At 39.5% G+C, this 20726-nt stretch overlaps 2 protein-coding genes across 4 annotated transcripts in view; one reads left to right on the top strand and one right to left on the bottom strand.

The window, feature by feature from the left end:
* Positions 1–20726, bottom strand: part of CENPP (centromere protein P) — a 231190-nt gene that overhangs the window by 33453 nt on the left and 177011 nt on the right. The window lies entirely within an intron of this gene.
* ECM2 (extracellular matrix protein 2) overlaps positions 1–20726 on the top strand; it is a 67807-nt gene that overhangs the window by 10102 nt on the left and 36979 nt on the right. For both annotated transcript variants that reach the window (XM_022564602.3, XM_022564599.3), the window contains exon 1: positions 1–20726. This exon is cut by the window's left edge and continues 10102 nt beyond it. The gene's annotated coding sequence lies outside the window, so the exon portion shown is untranslated.

Here is a 20726-nt window from a genome sequence, read left to right as displayed (position 1 = left end):
TAAGTGTGGCAAAGGAGTTGGGCTGTAAAAACCAAGAGATATGAGTGTTGGAAAGAGGGGAAGAATCATTTCTGCTGAATGTTGCTAAAAATTGCTCTGACAGCTCCAGATGGGTATCTCCTGCATATTTCCAATACCACCTCACAACCCAGCCACAGAAGTGATCATACTGTTTAATACCAAGGCAGCCATTTGTCTGATCCCTTAGTAGTAAGAACTGACTTTAATTGACTGTAAGTAAGAACTCTGTCAACCTTATTTATCGTTATAGATTTCTGCAGTGAGCTCAAGATGCACTCAGTAAAAAAAACTTGTTGAATGACTTAATCACCGGCACACATACGTGTAAGTCCTCAAGGAATTTACATACATTTGGGGAAAACATATGGAAACCACTACTTATAATACAAAGCAGGGTGTAATCAGTGCTGGCAAAGTAGTACAGCCAGCGTGCAGTGGTTGAACTGTGGAACGGGAGAAAGCTTCCTGGAAAAGATGATACTGAAGTTAGGGACTGAAGAAAAGAGCAGGCTATCAGAAAGTGGAGCCTTGAGGTTCTTTTTTTTTTTTTTTTTTAACATCTTTACTGGAGTATAATTGCTTTACAATGGTGTGTTAGTTTCCGCTTTATAACAAAGTGAATCAGTTATACATATACATATGTCCCCATATCTCTGAGGCTTGAGTTTTTAAAACAATAAAAAATCGTTGTTAATTACCCAATTGTGGCAAGGCAGAGATTATTTACATATGTGCCTGGGAGTGGCAACACTCAAACTCTTCACTCTGGCAGAAATGCAGGGTAAAGATGAGCACTGTATTTAAAAATACTATTATTTATGCATTAGTTATCTGAACAGGGTATGACCATGGATAATTTTAGTCTTCTTTACATTTTCTAGCAATTTCTAAATTTACTATTCTGCTATAATTTCCAGAGAGGGGTTTAGTTTTATTCTTTTTAAGACCAGAGTTTCATCTGGGCAAATTGAGAAAAGAACTTAATTCAAAAATGATATCTTTGTACATACACAAAAAAGTCAGTAATTTCCAGGATACTATTCATAAAAATTCCACAAATCTTAGAAGAGTTTGAAAACTGCATTCACAAATCTGGCAGAATTAAAATTAAATTTCTGTTTAAAAATGGAAATACAACATAATAAATGAAGTTAACATTAATTTTTTCCTACTCTTGGATGCTGAAAGATTCTAATGGAAATGAAAAAGATGAGATCACCCACCAGTAATGGGGAAAAAATGAGGCCATGGACAAACACACTATGTTTTGATTTATTAAACCACAAGCAAGCTTCACTTTATCCCCCATGAGTGATGGCTTACCCGGTTGCCAAAGTCTTCTTTTCCACTAAATAGCTTTGTAAATATTGTGGTTACTCTGATTTATAGCCATCTCCTTCAGACAGTGTATCAGTAGAAAAGAATCCCTTTCCCAACAAATGTTAAAACTACCGTCTGTGTAATCGTCTCACAAACCTCACGCTACGCATGGGTTTCAGGGTTTGCAGGAGGAAAATTATAGGAAAAGACCAGTTCTGGAGGCTGTGTCTGCAGTGACTCATCCCAAAGTGGGAACGCCATATCCAGAACGCCAGAGAGAAACACCTGAGTTGTCAACAGGGGACTTTTTTAAAGATAAGAACCTAGTTCCAGAGAAGGATGTGACTCACCCAGTCCTCCCTGGGAGGCAAGAGGCCAAGATGAATTCTGGCCCTGATGCCTCTGAAGTGACGTTTACCACGTCTGCTCTCCAAACACTCAGGCAATCTGGTTTTCATCTCAAAGGCGTCTGACTCCTATGGCTTTATGGGTGTGTGGAGCCATAATGGTGATGAGAGTCGGTTTCTGCTGATGTGGGCTGCAGAATATAGTTCTACCCATCCTTCCATTTCTGCTGGGGGAAGGAGCACTGCAGGGGCAAGCTGTAAAGTGACTCTAGCTTGACTGTTGTGGAAAGAAAGAAATAAGACTAACTTGAAGTCACTCTTAGTTCTCCCATTTCTCAGCAAGTCAGGCAAATCATTTAACTCTGTGAAGCTTTAGTTTCCTCATTTAGCTTCTGTAATACTTCAGCTTTCTTCCTCTGTAAACTGGAGGATAACAAGGTACATCACTGGGTTGAAGGATTTATTGAGCACTGTGTCCAGCAGAGAACTAGGCGTCTGGCACACAGTGGAACTAGTTAATGCTGCTGGTTCCTTTGTTTCTCTTCCATCCCCATCATGTATAGGAACAGGAGAGGACCTGATTCTGCCAATGCACATACTAAAAATGTCTATTCCTAGGTTATTTTGCAACTCTACAAAACTATCTAAGTGTTATAATAACATGCATTATATTTTTAGCTTTGAATGCACACTCTTACGGCAAAAAATGACTTACTGTAGTTTTTAAGAATGGAAATTAAACCATAAATACCAAATGTATTTTCTTTGCACAAAATTTCTCCTCTACAAAATTTAACCTAAAGTCTCTTGAACTCTTGTCAGAATATTACAAGTGTTGAAACAGGTTAGTTTGGATAAGCAAAACAATATCCTGGCTATAGGGACATAATATAAACTCACATCTCCTTTCAAGCCTAAACTTAAATAAACATCTATAAAAAGCAGAGACAAAACCAAAATTTAAAACCTCTCTGAGTAGTAAAACCAGCAATTAGGTAAATCTTGCATTTCTGTATTTCCATGAGTTATCTACAATAAGGAATACAGTAGGAATAACAAATTTTGGAGGGTAGATAGTACATCTTGTTATTCTGGATGTGCTGATGCAATGTGTGGGAGAGATCTAAGCCAAGTTGAACAAATGGAAGTTGGCAATTTGAATATAAAGCTCAGGAAACAGTTTAGAGCTTAGAATAGATCTGTAGCTTATTGGTATATGTTAAAGCAATGTGATTACTGCTCATTTATGTTTGCTTAATGGATGAACAAGATCGTGAAGGAGAGCAAGGACAGATAGAGAAGAGGGCTATGGAGGATGGGGAACATCATTGTTTACAATGTGTAAGTGTGTGGGGTAAGGGCAGTAAAAGATGATGAGAAAGAAAGTAAGAAAGATAGAAGTAAGAACAGACTGACTTCCAAGAATAGGGCAATCAATAAGAAAATGACAAAAAAAAAGAAGGCTGATTAGATAGCTTCTGAGGGCCACTGGACATTTGAGAGGACACTTTCACAACAACCATAAATGCCACAGCAGAATCGCAGTAGTAGCAGAATTTGTTAAGGAACAAATGGGAAGTTGAATACGTGGAGGCATTTCCTGTAGATATTCTTTTAAGAAATTAAGGAGAAAATGGGAAGATAAAATAGATGGCAGTTTGAGGACAGCCAGACAGGATATAGTAAGATTCTTTCTGGCTTACAGAAGCTGAATATATTAGTAGGTGAAGAAGAACAAATTATGATTATGCAAAATGCCATGTTACTGATTCAAGGACACCAGGATTCCATTGAGGCACAGTCACTGCCATCATTGAACACCTGGGCATGAATGTCACACTCTCGAGACAGTTGAGTCATTTAGGTTTAGGTCATGAATACAAAAGAATGGATACCTGGGAGGTGTGAATTCATACACAAGACCAGACTGGCAAATATTAAAGGTCTCCTCCCGATCCACAGATAAGTTTATAAAGATGCTGTCTTCAGTCATGTATGAGAACCTACCTGCTTCTCACACATTTATTTGCTGTACTTTTTGTACCCAAATCAGATTATTTCAGAATAGTTTCCTTGATTTGTATTACACTACAGTAGCACTTCGCTTATCTCAAGAACAAAGTACATTTAGAAACATACGATATCACAGAGGACATCATTTTTGGGAATTGTGGTGTATCACGTAACCACTACACCTAAGTCCTTACCATATGATTTCTCCACTCAGAATATTTTCTTCTCTGAAAACTATGGTTTCCACTCATGATATTTCTTAGTTTGTAATCCTAGTCCCACACTTAGACCTGGGTGAGAGTGTATCTCTGGAGTCTCTGAAATGGGCTCCACATTGGTCTTCCTCTGGCTCTCCCCTTCCCACTAAGCAAGGGGCCCACATGCTTTCTTACAGCTAGCACCTCCCCCTCAAGATCATGCTGTGGGCATGCACCTAACACCCCAGAGTTTCCTGCCCTAGTGTCTCAGTTTCCAGGGCCCATGCAGGCCTCTTCCCTGGCTCTATCACCCTAAGGACACCCAACTGCTAGTGTGAGCAACCCTAGGCCCAAAGGGTTTGCTTGTGTGCAGTTGAGGAGGAACTTGGAAGCATGGGCTGGGTGTCCACACAAGCAGGTCAAAACTTGGGGCAGAACATGACATGGGGTAGGAGGGAAGTGGCCACCATCCTGTTCCTTCCTGAGCCACCATATTCTTGTGGAGGCAAATTCTGAGAAGTTCAGCTTTCCAGGTAGTTATAAAGGATGCTGGACAGGGTAAGAGAATGGAGCCCCAACATAATTTATTTAACTATTTCCTAGCTTGATTTATAATTTTGCACATTTGTAATATCATATATGAACCTTCACCCATACTCTTGCCTTAATCCCTTCATCCCTTCCAGCCTCCCCAAATGATTGTTCCTGCAGCACAATAGGAAATCAAACTAAGATGAAATGAAGAAATGATAGGCCCTAGGAACACTTGTTATATCAAATGTAATCTCTTACACTTTACTCAAATCTTAATACAAGGAACGGCACTAATTCATTAGATTTTTCCCTTATCAAGACTCAGCAGGGACTTCCCTGGTGGTCCAGTGGTAAAGAATCCACCTTACAATGCAGGGGATGCAGCTTCGATCCCTGGTCAGGGAACTAGGATCCCACATGCCGTGGGGCAACTAAGCTTGCGTGCCTCAACCAGAGCCCACGTGCCGCAAACTATAGAGCCCACGCGCTCTGGAACCCACGCACCACAACTACAGAGCCCACACGCCCTGGAGCCTGTGAGCCACAACTAGAGAAGAGAAAACGCGCATGCCACAACTAGAGAGAAGCCCGGGCACCACAATGAAGAGCCCGTGCACCACAGCGAAAGATCCTGCATGCTTCAGTGAGGATCCCACATGCCGCAACTAAGACCCGATGCAGCCCCAAATAAATAATAAAATAAATAGATAACAATCTTGAAAAAAAAAGACTCAGCACCCCAACATCCTCAAGTGGCATCATTCGTTCACTTGAGTTTGTCTCCACACCTAGAAGTAATGCAGAGAAACCCATCAATGTATCCTCTGCCCGGTATGCTAAGCATGGGATTGCAGGGTCTGTTCTAGAGATCTGGGAGTTCAAAGGAGGGTTGCAGAATTAGTAGACTGGAGGACCCATGGACAGAGAATCTGACCTAGAACTTGCCTCTGTCCATGTCACCTGTTTTACTAAGAATGGCCTCTGATCAAACTCTGCTCAGGGAGTGAGGGAAGTTCCCAGAGACGGGTGGACCTCTATGGTCCCTGTGGTCTGACAATGCCATCTTAAGAAGGCAGAATCAAAGACACATGGAACCTTAGCATTAAAATGATATCATCGAGTCCATGTATCCCTGGGATAAATCCCACTTGATCATGGTGTATGATTCTTTTAATGTATTGTTGGATTCAGATTGCTAGTATTTTGTTGAGGAGTTTTGTGACTATGTTCATCAGTGATATTGGCCTGTAATTTTCTTTTTTTTGCAGTATCTTTTTCTGGTTTTGGTATCACAGTGATGGTGGCCTCATAGAATGAGTTTGGGAGTATTCCTTCCTCTGTGATTTTTTTGGGAATAGTTTCAGAAGGATAGGTGTTAACTCTTCTCTAAATGTTTGATAGAATTCGCCTGTGAAGCCATCTGGTCCTGGACTTTTGTTGGCTGGGAGTTTTTTTTTTTTTTTTTTGCCACACTGCACAGCATGCGGGATCTTAGTTCCCTGACTAGGGATCAAACCCGCGCCCCCTGCAGTGGAAGCATGAAGTCTTAACCACTGGACCACCAGGGAAGTCCCTATTGGGAGTTTTTAAATCACAGTTTCAACTTCAGTACTTGTGACTGGTCTGTTCATATTTTCTATTTCTTCTTGATTCAGTCTTGGGAGATTGTATGTTTCTAAGAACTTGTCCATTTCTTCCAGGTTTTCCATTCTTTTGGCATATAGTTGCTTGTAGTTGTCTCTTATGATCCTTTGTATTTCTGTGGTGTCCACTGTAACTTATCCTTTTCCATTTCTAATTTTATTGATTTGAGCCCTCTCCCTTTTTTCTGATGAGTCTGGCTAAAGGTTTATCAATTTTGTTTATCATTTCGAAGAACCAGCATTTAGTTTCATTGATCTTTCCTACTGTTTTCTTCGTTTATATTTCATTTATTTCTGCTCTGATCTTTGTGATTTCTTTCCTTCTACTCACTTTGGGTTTTGTTTGTTCTTCTTTCTCTCATTGCTTTGGGCATAAGGCTAGGTTGTTTACTTGTGATTTTTCTTGTTTCCTGAAGTAAGACTGTATTGCTATATACTCCCCTCAGAACTGCTTTTGCCACATGTCCCATAGATCATTGTGCTTTCATTTTCATTTGTTGCTAGGTTATTTTTTGATTTCCTCAGTGATCCTGATCCATTGGTTGTTTAGTAGCATATTGTTTAGCCTCCACATGTTTGTGTTTTTTCAGTTTTTTTCTTGTAGTTGATTTCTAATCTCATAGAGTTGTGGTTGGAAAAGATGCTTGACATGATTTCAATTTTCTTAAATTTACTGAGGCTTGCTTTGTGGCCCAGCATGTGAACCCTCCTGGAGAATGTTCCATGTGCACTTGAGAAGAATGTGTAATCTGCTGCTTTTGGATGGGATGCTCTATAAATATCAATTAAGTCCATCTGGTATAACATGTCATTCAAGGCCTGAGTTTCCTTACTGATCTTCTGCCTGGATGATCTGTCCATTGATGAAAGTGGGGTGTTAAAGTCCCCCACTATTATTGTGTTACTGTTGATTTCTCCTTTTATGTCTGTTAACATTTGCTTTATATACTGAAGTGCTCCTACGTTGGATGCATATATATTTACAATTGTTATAGCTTCTTCTTGGATTGATCCCTTGATCATTATGTAGTGTCCTTCTTTGGCTCTTGTAACAGTCTTTATTTTAAAGTCTATTTTGTCTGATACTAGTATTGCTACACCAACTTTCTTTTGATTTCCATCTGCATGGAATACCTTTCTCCATCTCCTTACTTTCAGCCTGTACGTGTCTCTAGATGTGAAGTGGGTTTCTTGTGGACAGCACATATATGGATCTAGTTTTCAAATCCTTTCAACCAGTCTATGTCTTTTGGTTGGATAATTTAATCAGTTTACATAAGGTAATTGTTAATATGTTCTTATTGCCATTTTGTTGTTTTGGATTTGTTTTTGTAGGCTTTTTTTCCTTTCCTGTTTTGTTTTCTTGTGATTTGATAACATTCTTTAGTGTTGTGTTTGGATTCCTTTTATTTATCTGTGTGTATACCTATTAAAGATATTTGATTTGTGGTTGCTATGAGGTTTTGATATAGCAGTCTATATACATACATAATTGTTTTAGGTTGCTGATCTCTTAATTTCAAATGCATTTCCAATATCCTGAATTTGTGCTCTCCTCTTCTCAAAATTGCTGGTTTTGATATCATATTTGTGTGCAGATGATTTCCTACCTTTACTTTATGTTTGCCTTTACTGGTGAGCTTTTCCATTCGTAAATTTCTTGTTTCTAGTTTTTCAATATCCGTAAATCAATCAGTGTGATACACCACATCAACAAATTGAAGAATAAAAACCATGAGATCATCTTAATAGATGCAGAAAAAGATTTTGACAAAATTCAACACCAATTTATGATAAAAACTCTCCAGAAAGTAGGCATAGAGGGAACATATCTTAACATAATAAAGGTCATATATGGCAAACCTACAGCTAACATCATAATCAACAGGGAAAAGCTGAAAGCATTTCCTCTAAGATCAGGAATAAGACAAGGATGTCCACTGTCACCACTTTTATTCGACATACTTTTGGAAGTCCTAGCCACAGCCATCAGAGAATAAAAAGCAATAAAAGGAATCCAAATTGGAAAAGAATAAGTACAACTGTCACTGTTTGCAGATGACGTGATACTATACATAGAAAGTCCTAAAGATGCTATCAGAAAACTACTAGAGCTCATCAATGAATTCAATAAAGTTGCTGGATACAATATTAATACACAGAAATCTGTTGCATTTCTATACACTAACAACAAGAGATCAGAAAGAGAAATTAAAGAAACAATCCCACTTACCGTCACATCAAAAAGAATAAAATACCTAGGAATAAACGTACCTAAGGAGATAAAATACCTGTACTCCAAAAGCTATAAGACACTGATGAAAGAAATCAAAGATGACACAAACAGTTGGAAAGATATACCATGTTCTTAGATTGGAAGAATCAATATTGTCAAAATGACTATACTACCCAATCTACAGATTCAATGCAATCCCTATCAAATTACCAATGGCATTTTTCACAGAACTAGAACAAAAAATCTTAAAATTTGTATGGAGACACCAAAGACCCCCAAATAGCCATATCAATCTTGAGTAAGAAAAACAGAGCTGGAGGAATCAGGCTCCCTCACTTCAGACTATACGACAAAGCTACAGTCATCAAAACAGTATGGTATGGGCACAAAAACATACAGATCAATGGAACAGGATAGAAAGCCAGGAATAAACCCACACACCTATGGTCAATTAATCTTTGACAAAGGAGGCAAGACTATACAATGGAGGACAGACAGTGTCTTCAACAAATGGTGCTGGGAAAACCAGACATCTACACATAAAAAAAATGAAATTAGAACATTCTTTAACACCATACACAAAATTAAACTCAAAATGGATTAAAGACCTAAATGTAAGACAGGATACTATAAAACTCTTAGCAGAAAACATAGGCAGAACACTCTGAGATAAATCGCAGCAACATCTTTTCTGAGCAGTCTCCTAGAGTAAAGGATATAAAAGCAAAAATAAATAAATGGGACCTAATTAAACTCAAAAGCTTTTGCACAGCAAAGGAAACCACTGACAAAATGAAAAGACAACCCACAGAATAGGAGAAAATATTTGCAAACAATGTGACCGATAAGAGATTTGCCTCCAAAATTTACAAAGAGCTCATGCAACTCAATATCCAAAAAACAAACAACCCAATCAAAAATGGGCAGAAGACCTAAATAGACATTTCTCCAAAGAAGATATACAGATTGCCAACAAACACTTGAAAGGATGTTCAACATCACTAATCATTAGAGAAATGCAAATCAAAACTACAATGAGATATCACTTCACACCGGTCAGAATGGCCATCATCAAAACATCTACAAACAATAAATGCTGGAGAGGGTGTGGAGAAAAGGGAACCCTCTTGCACTGTTGGTGGGAATGTAAATTGATACAGCTACTGTGGAGAACAGTATGGAGGTTCCTTAAAAAACTAAAAATAGAACTACCATATGACCCAGCAATCCCACTACTGGACATATACCATGAGAAAACCATAAATCAAAAAGAGACATGTACCACAATGTTCATTGCAGTACTATTTACAATAGCCAGGACATGGAAGCAACCTAGGTGTCCATCAACAGATGAATGGATGAAGAAGATGTGGCACATATATACAATGGAATATTACTCAGCCATAAAAAGAAATGAAATTGGGTTATTTGTAGTGAGGTGGATGGACCTAGAGTCTATCATACACAGTGAAGTAAGTCAGAAAGAGAAAAACAAATACCATATGCTAACACATATATATGGAATCTAAAAAAAAACAAAAAAGGTTCTGATGAACCTAGAGGCAGGACAGGAATAAAGATGCAGACGTAGAGAATGGACTTGAGGACACGGGGAGGGGTAAGGGTAAGCTGGGATGAAGTAAGAGAGTAGCACTGACATATATACAGTACCAAATGTAAAATAGATAGCTAGTGGGAAGCAGCTGCATAGCACAGGGAGATCAGTTTGGTGCTTTATGACCACCAAAGGGGTGGGATAGGGAGGGTGGGAGGGAGATGCAAGAGGGAGGGGATATGGGGATGTATGTATGCATATAGCTGATTCACTTTGTTATACAGTAGAAACTAACACAACATTGTAAAGCAATTATACTCCAATAAAGATGTTTAAAAAATACAAAAATGGAAGTATTTAGAATTAAATATATTAAAAGATGTATACAGTCTCTCAAAGAAACTTATAGAACATTACTGAACACAACTGCTTACTTGAAGGAACACCGACAGGTTAAATTTTTGATAATTTGGGAACAAAATGAAAAATGACATAATGGACTATAATGGATGGCATAAAAAAAAAAGAATCCATGAGTTCATGCTGATAGCAAAAACATTCAAAAGGAGGGTGGGAAGGATGGAAAGCTCTTCTTCACAAAAGAATGCCACCGAATAAGAAATGAATGATGGAATTTCAAATCACTGTTTTGCAACCTCCATAGTAAGAACTGATCATCAATGGATGCTAAAATCATTAGGTGAAAGATTATAGGGAACAGATTGTGTCATATAATGTCATCCAGTAGGTTATTTATTAATTTCAAAGGAAAAAGGTCCCTTTTCAAAGATGAGATTTGGCAGACATCACCTTAGTGAGGAGATCAAACTTAACATCAGGAATAATGAGACATCAGATCAAGTATGTTCTGAGGTCAGCACTGAACAGGGAACAGTACCTTTCATCCAATACATCTGCCAAAAATTTTAACCAAAATCTAATCATGAGGAAAGAATAACCTATCCAAGTTAAAGATTTACAAAACAATTTACAAAACGTTGTTCAAAAATGTCAATGTCATGAAAGACCAAAAAAAAAGAGAGACAGAGAGAGAGAACTGGAGAACTGCTGCTTTAGACTGATGAGACAAAACATGTCGGGACTTCCCTGGTGGCACAGTGGTTAAGAATTGGTGGGCTTCCCTGGTGGTGCAGTGGTTGAGAGTCCGCCTGCTGATGCAGGGGACACGGGTTCGTGCCCCGGTCCAAGAAGATCCCACATGCTGCGGAGCAACTACGTGCCACAGCAGCTGAGCCTGTGCTCTGGCGCCTGCGAGCCACAACTGCTGAAGTCCGTGCGCCTAGAGCCTGTGCTCTGCAACAACAGAGGCCACTGCAATGAGAAGCCCACGCACCGCAATGCAGAGTGGACCCCGCTCGCTGAAACTAGAGAAAGCCCGTGCACAGCAACGAAGACCCAACGCAGCCAAAAATAAATAAAGATACATGTCAACTAAATTAAAAAAAAAAATGGGCAGAAGACCTAAATAGACATTTCTCCAAAGACAACATACAGATGGCCAAGAGGCACATGAAAAGATGCTCAACATCACTAATTATTAGAGAAATGCAAATCAAAACTACAATGAGATATCACCTCACAACTGTCACAATGGCCATCACCAAAAAATCTATACAATGAATGCTGGAGAGGGTGTGGAGAAAAGGGAACCCTCCTACATGGTTGGTGGGAATGTAGATTGGTACAGCCACTATGGAGAACAGTATGGAAGTTCCTTAAGAAGCTAAAAATAGGGCTTCCCTGGTGGCGCAGTGGTTGGGAGTCCGCCTGCCAATGCAGGCGACGCGGGTTCGTGCCCCGGTCTGGGAGGATCCCGCATGCCGCGGAGCAGCTGGGCTTGTGAGCCGTGGCTGCTGGGCCTGCACGTCCGGAGCCTGTGCTCCGCAGCAGGAGAGGCCACAACAGTGAGAGGCCCACGTACAGCAAAAAAAAAAAAAAGAAGCTAAAAATAGAGTTACCAGATGATCCAGCAATCCTACTCCTGGGCATATGTCCAGAGAAATCCATGGTTCAAAAGGATACAAGCACGCCAATATTCATTGCAGTGCTGTTTACAATAGCCAAGACATGGAAGCAACCTAAATGTCCATTGACAGATGAATGAACAAAGACGATGTGGTACATATATACAACAGAATATTACTCAGCCATTAAAAGAATGAAATAATGCCATTTGCAGCAACATGGATGGAACTGGAGATTATCATACTAAGTGAAGTCAGACAGAGAAAGACAAATATCATGATATCACATCTGCGGAATCTAAAAAAAAATGATACAAATGAACTTATTTACATAACAGAAACAGACTCACAGGCTTTGAGAACCAACTTATGGTTAGCAGGGGGGAAGGGTAGGGGAGGAGGGATAGATTGGGAGTTTGGGATTGACATGTACACACTGCTACATTTAAAACAGATAACCAACAAGGGCCTACTGTATAGAACAGGGAACAGTGCTCAATATTCTGTAATAACCTAGGGACTTGCCTGGGACTTGCCTGGTGGTCAGTGGTTAAGACTCCATGCTCCCAATGCAGGGGGCCCGGGTTTGATCCCTGGTCAGGGAACTAGATCTCACATACCGCAACTAAATATTCCACATGCCACAACTAAAGATCTTGCATGCAGCAATGAGGATCCTGCATGCTGCAACTAAGACCCAGAGCAGCCTAAATAAATTCTGTAATAACCTAAATGGGAAAATAACTTGAAAATGAATAGATACATGTACAACTGAATAACTTTGCTGTACACCTGAAACTAACACAACATTGTTAATCAACTATGCTCCAATATAAAATAAAAATTAAAAAAAAAAAGAAAATCCCTTAGCCCAGGAAAAAAATGATATCATCGAGTTCAGTGTCTGAGAATTACCTTCTGCAGCATTTCCAGTAGAATGTCATCTGGTTTCTACTGGACTTAGCATCTCAGTAGGCAGCTCAGTTGGACACTTCTAGTTATGAGAAAGGGCTTTTGTTTTTTAAACTCAGCCCAAACCAGCCTGTCTGTATCATCTGTCCATTGATTTTGGTTCTAGTCTCTGGAGCACAGCAGAACAAGTCCATGGCCTGTTTTAATATCTACAGTCTCTTCTGTCTTTGTTCCTCAGTCTCTCTAAATTCACCTGGCAGGGCCACTTCTCTCAAAAATCAAGTAGCCGAACGTGAATGAATTCTTGTACTACTTTCTGTTCCATTGGTCTACTGATTTTCCTTGTGTTATTACCAAACTGTCTTAATTACTGTAGCTTCTTATAATAAGACTTGATATTTAGGACAGAAAGTCCTTTAGCCTTGTTCTTCTTCAAGAATGGCTTGGCTATTCTTTGGCCTTTGTATTTCCATGTACATTTTAGAATTTGTCTAGTTTAATAAAAACAAAAAAAATACATCTTTTTCTTTAATTCTCTAACCATAGAAAGACACAATTGATTTTTATTTATTAATTGTATATCTGGAAAACGTGTTAGATGATTTAATCATTTTTCTGAAAGTTATTTCAGATTTTCTTTTTCTTTTTCTATTGAGGTAACATTGATTTTTAACATTATATAAGTCTCATGTGTACAACATTATATTTCTACTCCTGTATACCCTGCAATTTGCTCACCACAGAAAATTTATTTTCCATCTGTCACCACACAGTTGAGCCCCTTTACTCATTTCACGGTCCCCAACCCCTTCCCGCCACCATTTCAGATTTTCTATGTATACAACGATTTTACCTGGGCTAATCAGAGATTTTTCCTTCTTTTACTTAATTTTCTTTTAAAATAAATTTATTTCTTTATTTGTTTTTGGCTGCATTGCTGTGCACTGGCTTTCTCTAGTTGCAACGAGCAGGGGCTATTCTTTGTTGTGGTGCGTGGGCTTCTCATTGTGGTGTCTTCTCTTGTTGCGGAGCACAGGCTCTAGGCGTGCGAGCTTCAGTAGTTGTGGTGCGCGAGGTCAGTAGTTGTGGCTCGTGGGCTCGAGAGCGCAGGCTTAGTAGTTGTGGCCCACGGGCTTAGTTGCTCTGCGGCATGTGGGATCTTCCTGTACCAGGGCTCGAACCGGTGTCCCCTGCACTGGCAGGTGGATTCTTAACCACTGTGCCACCAGGGAAGTCCTTGATTTTCTACTTATACATTTAAAACATTTTTTTCTTTTTCTTGCCTTACTGCACTGGCCAGGACCTTCAGTGGGCCTGCTTGTCTTATTCCCAGAAAGGGAAAACTTTCAATATTTCAACACTGAGTATTTTTTAATAATAGCTTTACTGAGATATAATTTATATATAATTAAATTCACCCTTTTAAAGTATACAATTTAGTGTTTTTAGTAATTTCATAGTTGGGAGCCATCACCACTACCTACTTTTGGAACATTTTGGTGACTCTATAAAGGAACCCTGTACCCATTAGCAGTCACTCCCCATTGTGCCATCCCAACTTTTACCCTCCTCACCCCAACAACCCCTCATCTACTTTCTGCCTGTATGGATTTGCCTATTATGGACATTTCATATGAAAGAGTCATACAGGGCTTCCCTTGTGGAGCAGTGGTTGAGAGTCCGCCTGCTGATGCAGGGGACATGGGTTCGTGCCCCGGTCCGAGAAGATCCCACATGCTGCGGAGCAGCTAGGCCTGTGAGCCATGGCCGCTGAGCCTGCGTGTCCAGAGCCTGTGCTCCGCAACAGGAGAGGCCACAACAGTGAGAGGCCCGCGTACTGCAAAAAAAAAAAAAAAAAAAAAAGAGTCATACAATATGTGGCCTCTTGTGACCGGCTTCTTGCACTGAGCATAATCTGTTTGAGGTTCATCCATGTTGAACATGGATGCATCAGTGCTTCATTCCTTTTTATTGCTGAATAATATTCCATTGTAGAAACAGACCACACTTTATCTGTTCATCAGCTGATGGATATTTGAGCTGTTTCCACATTTTGGCTGTTATGAATAGTGTAGCTACACAATTCAAAATTCGTGTACAAGTTTCCATGTGGATTTATGTTTCCACTTCTCTTGGGTATATAGCTAGGAGTGGAAGTATGTTGTTTTTTTGTAGATAACTCTGACAGACTAAGGAGTTCCCTTCTATTTTAGTATGGTAACAGCTGTTTCTCTCTTCCTTCTTTAAACATTAAGGTGATAATATAATGTTTGGATTTTATCCTTAAATCAACCAGGTATTTCTTAAATAAACCTAGTGTAGTCATGGTATATTATCCTATTTATATACTGCTAGATTTGGTTTGCTAATATTTTACTTTTTTTTAAATCTATGTTCTCTAGTCAGACTGATCTATAATTTTCCTTTCTTGTAATGTCCTTGTCAGGTTGCAGTATGGTATGGTTATGCTGACCTTAAAGAATTGTTTGGTAGAATCTGTTGATTAATATAGGCCTATAGTATTCTTTGTGGGAAGGCTTGAAATTATGGTTTCAATAGTAGACAATTCAGATTTTCTATTTCTTCTTCTGACAGTTTTATTAAATTGTCTTTTTCTAGGAAGTATCCATACTGTCTAAATTTGCTGGCATAAAGTTGTTTATAATATCCTCTTATTTTAACTGTTTTCACTCTGTAGTAATAGAAATTTTCCTATTCCTCATACTGGTGATCTGTGCTTTTTCCCTTTCTCCTGCATCAGTCTTGCTACATATTTTATTAGTTTTGTTAAAAAAAATTTTTTTTGGCAGTGTTGATCCTGTCTCCTGCATGAATTTTTCTATTTCATTGATATTTTTGCTTTTAATTTTTTTTTTTTTTTTAGCGGTACGCGGGCCTCTCCCGTTGCGGAGCACAGGCTCCAGACGCGCAGGCTCAGCGGCCATGGCTCACGGGGCCTAGCCGCTCCGCGGCATGTGGGATCTTCCCGGACCGGGGCACGACCCCGTGTCCCCTGCATCGGCAGGCAGACTCTTAACCACTGCGCCACCAGGGAAGCCCTGCTTTTAATATTTTTGACAAACACCGCCAGGGCAAAAAGGTGCTCATGAACCCTCTCAGATCTAAACCCAGTGATTCCTTATGGTCTTTTTTTTTAACCTCAATGACGATTTTAAGATGTTTTAAAATAGTGATCCAGTTCTTTTAGTTGTCTTTGATGGGAAGGTTGGTAGAATCATCCAATCCTCCAATATTGGATATAGAAAACTGAAAATTTTAACCGTGTATTAAAAAAATTTATGCTACTTATATATATTACCTATTCAAAAATACAAAAATCATTTAAAAAATAAAGTGGCAGGTAAATGGACATTTTACATATTTCCGGTGGGAGTATACATTACTAGAATGTTTTTGGAAAGCAATCTGGAAAAATGCACCAAAACTCAAAAAGGGGAAAAATCCAAATGTCCACTGATAGGGGAATGTATCATGGCATATTCATACATTAGTACTCCACTTAAATGTAAATAGTCCTCTGAGAGGGTAAATTCAATGAAAGCAAATGAAGCACTGTCACACTTCAGCGTGAGTTAGCTGAAAAGGCATTTAACTATGGCACTAGCAAGGGGTATAGAATAGGCCTGAAGCAAGATAAGACTCCCATTTCTGAGAGGGGAAATTTAGCTTTATCTGAGCAACTACACCCTTAAAAGAAAGACTAACTCATTGAAAATATTGAAAAGGTGACTTTACTCAAACACATGTTTTGGAGTTGGAACCCATGCTGGCTGTGCTTGTAGCCTGGGCACTCAGGGACCTGTTGACACCCTGTTTGGTGACCAACACCAAACTCTGCAGAGTGGCTGTCAGAGCCAAGCTTTAGAACATAGTTATGGCTGCAGTACTAAAAAGGAAGAGAACACCAATACCAGCATTTCCCATGTACTACTGTGGTTAACATAGTTTCTGCAGGACTCATGTAACAGTCCATTAACCCACAAGATTTTAGAGCAGGGACCTCAGAAACTGTATAATCTGGTTCTCCGCAACTTTGCCAATCTTGTTATGATAATCTTGGCTATTCCTCTATGCTGCTATTTAAGTTTTTTCTTTTTCTGATTGTTTAAAGTTTTTTTAAAAAAAGTTATTCTTTTTTTTTCTGATCTGGTTATGAAAAGCTCAAAACATTATAAAAGTACAGAATTACATACTAAAATCCTCCCATAATTCCATCACCCAAAGATAACCACTAACAGTTTGTTGCTTATTTCTTCCAATTTGTTCTCTAGGAAGATGTTAAATTGTACACATTAAAAGAAGGGAACATAATAGCACGTGTACTATTTTAAAATTTCTTTCTTCCTCTTGGTATATTGTGGACAATTTTGCATGTCTGTATAACAGTTACTTCGGTCTCTCTACGTAGCTTTATGGCAGCCTACTGTTCCCTATCAGTATATAACTGGTTAATTCCCCTCCCCCCTTGGGAACAATACTTCAAAGTACTTTCCTAGAGGCACACTTGTGCAGAGAAAGATGTGCTTCTACAATGGATTCCTAGAAGTGAAATGTTGGGACAGAGTATAGCTATTGTTAATTTGTCCTCTTTCTTATTTATTTATTTATTTGGCTCTGCCGGGTCTTAGTTGTGGCACATGGGATCTTTAGTTGCTGGCATGCGGGCACTTTTAGTTGGGGCATAGGGGCACTTTTAGTTATGCGGGATCTAGTTACCTGACGAGGGATCGAACCTGGGCCCCCTGCATTGGGAGCGTGGAGTCTTAACCGCTGGACCACGAGGGAAGTCCCTATCCTGTTTCTTTTGAGGACAACTTAACAATAGCTATACTCGGTCCCAGCATTTCACTTCTAGGAATCCACTATAGAAGAGTTTCTCAGACTCACAAACTTAGAGAACAAACTTATGGTTATCATGGGGGAAGAGTGGGGGGAAGGGATAGTTAGGGAGTTTGGGATTGATATGTATATACTGCAATATTTAAAATGGATAACCAAGAAGGACCTACTGCATAGCACGAGGAACTCTGCTCAATGTTCTGTGGCAGCCTGGATGGGAGGGGAGTTTGGGGGAGAATGGATACAAGTATAGGTATGGCTGAGTCACTTTGCTGTGCACCTGAAACTATCACAACACTGTTAATGGCTATAGTCCAATATAAAGTAAAACGTTTTTTTTAAAAAAATATAAGTTTCTGTTTGCCCTAAGCAATGTGTCCAATACTGCATGTCATCCACATTGTTTTCCTCCCAAAACAATGTATATATTTCAAATCAGGCCACATTTTTTTTTTTTTTTTTTTGCGGTACGCGGGCCTCTCACTGCTGTGGCCTCTCCCGCCGCGGAGCACAGGCTCCGGACGCGCAGGCCCAATGGCCACGGCCCACGGGCCCAGGCAACCCGTGGCACGTGGGATCCTCCCGGACCGGGGCACGAATCCGCGTCCCCTGCTTCGGCAGGCGGACTCTCAACCACTGTGCCACCAGGGAAGCCCCAGGCCACATTTTTTTTAAAGACTTCTTTTTAGAGCAGTTTCAGATGCACAGAAAAATTCAGAGGAAGGTTACAGAGGTTTCTCATATATCCCTAGTCCTCCCCATCACACAGCCTCCCCTATTATCAACATCCCCCACTAGAGTGGTGCATTTGTTATAACTGATGAACCTATACTGATGCATCATAATCACCCAAGTCTATAGTTTCATTATGGTTCACTCTTGGTGTGTACATTCTATGAGTTTAGACAACAGTATAAACACATGTATCCATCATTATGATATCATACAGAGTATTTCCACTGCCCTAAAAATCCTCTGCGTTCCACCTATTCATTCCTCCCACCACCAACCCCTGGCAACCACTGACCTTTTTACTGTCTTCATAGATTTGCCTTTTCCAGAATGTCACATAGCTGGAATCACATAGTACATAGCCATTTCCAAATTGCTTTTTTTTACTTAGTAATATGCATTTAAGGTTGCTCCATGTCTTTTCATGGCTTAATAGCCCATTTCTTTTTAGCACTGAATAATATTCCATTGTAGGATGCACCACAGTTTATCCTTTCACCTACTGAAGGACATCTTGGTTGCTTCCAAGTTTTGGCAACTATGAATAAAGCTGCTGTCAACATCTGTGTGCAGGTTTTTGTGTGGACATAAGTTTTCAACTTATTTGGGTAAATACCAAGGAGCATGACTGCTGAATTTTTCTAGGAAACCACCAAACTACCTTCCAAAGTGGCTGTACCATTTTGTACTCCCACAAGCAATGAATGAGAATTCCTGTTGCTTCACATTCTCACCTGCATTTGGTATTATCAGTGTTTTGGTTTTTGCAATTCTAATAGGTCTGTAGTGGCTTCTCATTCTTGATTAAATTTCCAAAGCTCTTTTCTGATTGTGGGTAGGTATTTTGGGGGGGAGATGAGGGGACCTCCTATCTCTAATGTTAGAATCTTTGCAAATGTTTGGTAATCTTGGGCTATCTGCATATGTCAAGAACACTGACCCAAAGCTCTGAATGTGTGGGTGGAGATAGTCAACTTCGTGCTTGTACTGGGTTGAGCTAGTCTGGATTCTGAAGATGGGGGTTCCCTTTTCTACTAGACACCCAGGGCCAAGTGGATGAGAACATGGGTTCAATTTGGGGGTAAATGCCTAATACTTTGAACAAATGATGGAGACATCAGGAAGGTTGGGGTCATATGCCCTGCTTCTCTTGAGTACAGTTTCCCAACGAATCTCACCATTCCCAGGATCTATAATTTCTAAACCTGGAACACCCTCAGAGTTACCTTGTCTCATATGTGTTTTGTTGTCGTCTGCCAGACAGAGCCTATGTACCTTCAGTTTTCAAGAAATTTCTCAACATTGCTTGTCTTCTAATAGTACTAATTATTTTGTAGTGCAGTGTTACATTTTTAAAAACAAACATAGTTTTTGTTATTTTTAGGAATTTGGGTGGCGCATGTGCTCAGTCCATCATCTTGATTTGATCTATCTAGGTCATGTTAAGATTTTGGAAAGACAAAAATGTATCTTCTCTCTGTCAAATAATTTAGACCCATGAGGTAAGTAAGAATTTTAAAAAATACATATTATAATTACCTAGTCTACGACAGGTATTTTGTATGTGCTATTCATTCTATCTGCACAAAAATTTGAAAGATAGGTATTACCATCCCAGCTGTACAAAGAAAAAACTTTAGTCACAAACAGCAGTAACTCACCCAAGGTCCTCTATAAGCAGCACTGTGGGCCAGGAACCTTGATCTGTCTCTGACCTGCTTATCTGCAGATGAAGAAACTGAGGCTGAGGTAGATAATTAATTTGCCAGTTACCTTAATCAGAAGCCTCATAGCTCCCTTGAATATTTTCTTCTTATTGCTTAAGGTTGGAAGTTACATAATTTCAATGACATTAATATGTAACAGCTTTCTGTTTTGTTAACAATATTGTGTGTGAGACTGGTGTGGCAGGCAGAGAGCCGATGAGAGAGTTAAATAACATTAACCCAATTAAAGGCATTCCAGGAATGCACAGTCCTCTAACTTGGAACGTTAAGATTTTTAATGTAATTAGTCTATGAAAATCACGCATTTCTTAATCAAGCTCCCCTTTTGTGCTTCCAACTCCGCCTTCTCAGCCTACAGACTAATGCTTTTTCCCCCCTCTGCTGCTTTCCACTTTTCTCATGATTTAGAACAAATATTTGCCTTGGTAACTATTTTCCCTGGTTACTCTCTTGGCTGATTTTCTGCACAAAGAACCGAAAGGCATGTATCCCCAAGGGAAGCAGTTATTTTAGATTTTGCAAAGAAGTCAGTTAACAATTTTCAACAATCCCTTCTTTGTTTTAAAGAAAGCTCTGGTTTTGTTTCATTTTCATCTGGAGACTTAAATGACACCAAGCAAAGCCTACTTAGTTTAGATTTCCAG

The sequence above is a fragment of the Delphinapterus leucas genome, chromosome 6, assembly GCF_059928025.1.
Source record: "Delphinapterus leucas isolate spDelLeu-1000000601 "Yukka" chromosome 6, BTC_Dleu_Yukka2, whole genome shotgun sequence".
Classification (NCBI taxonomy): domain Eukaryota; kingdom Metazoa; phylum Chordata; class Mammalia; order Artiodactyla; family Monodontidae; genus Delphinapterus; species Delphinapterus leucas.
Note: the sequence above shows the minus strand (reverse complement) of the source record. Positions and strands in the feature narration are given on the sequence as shown.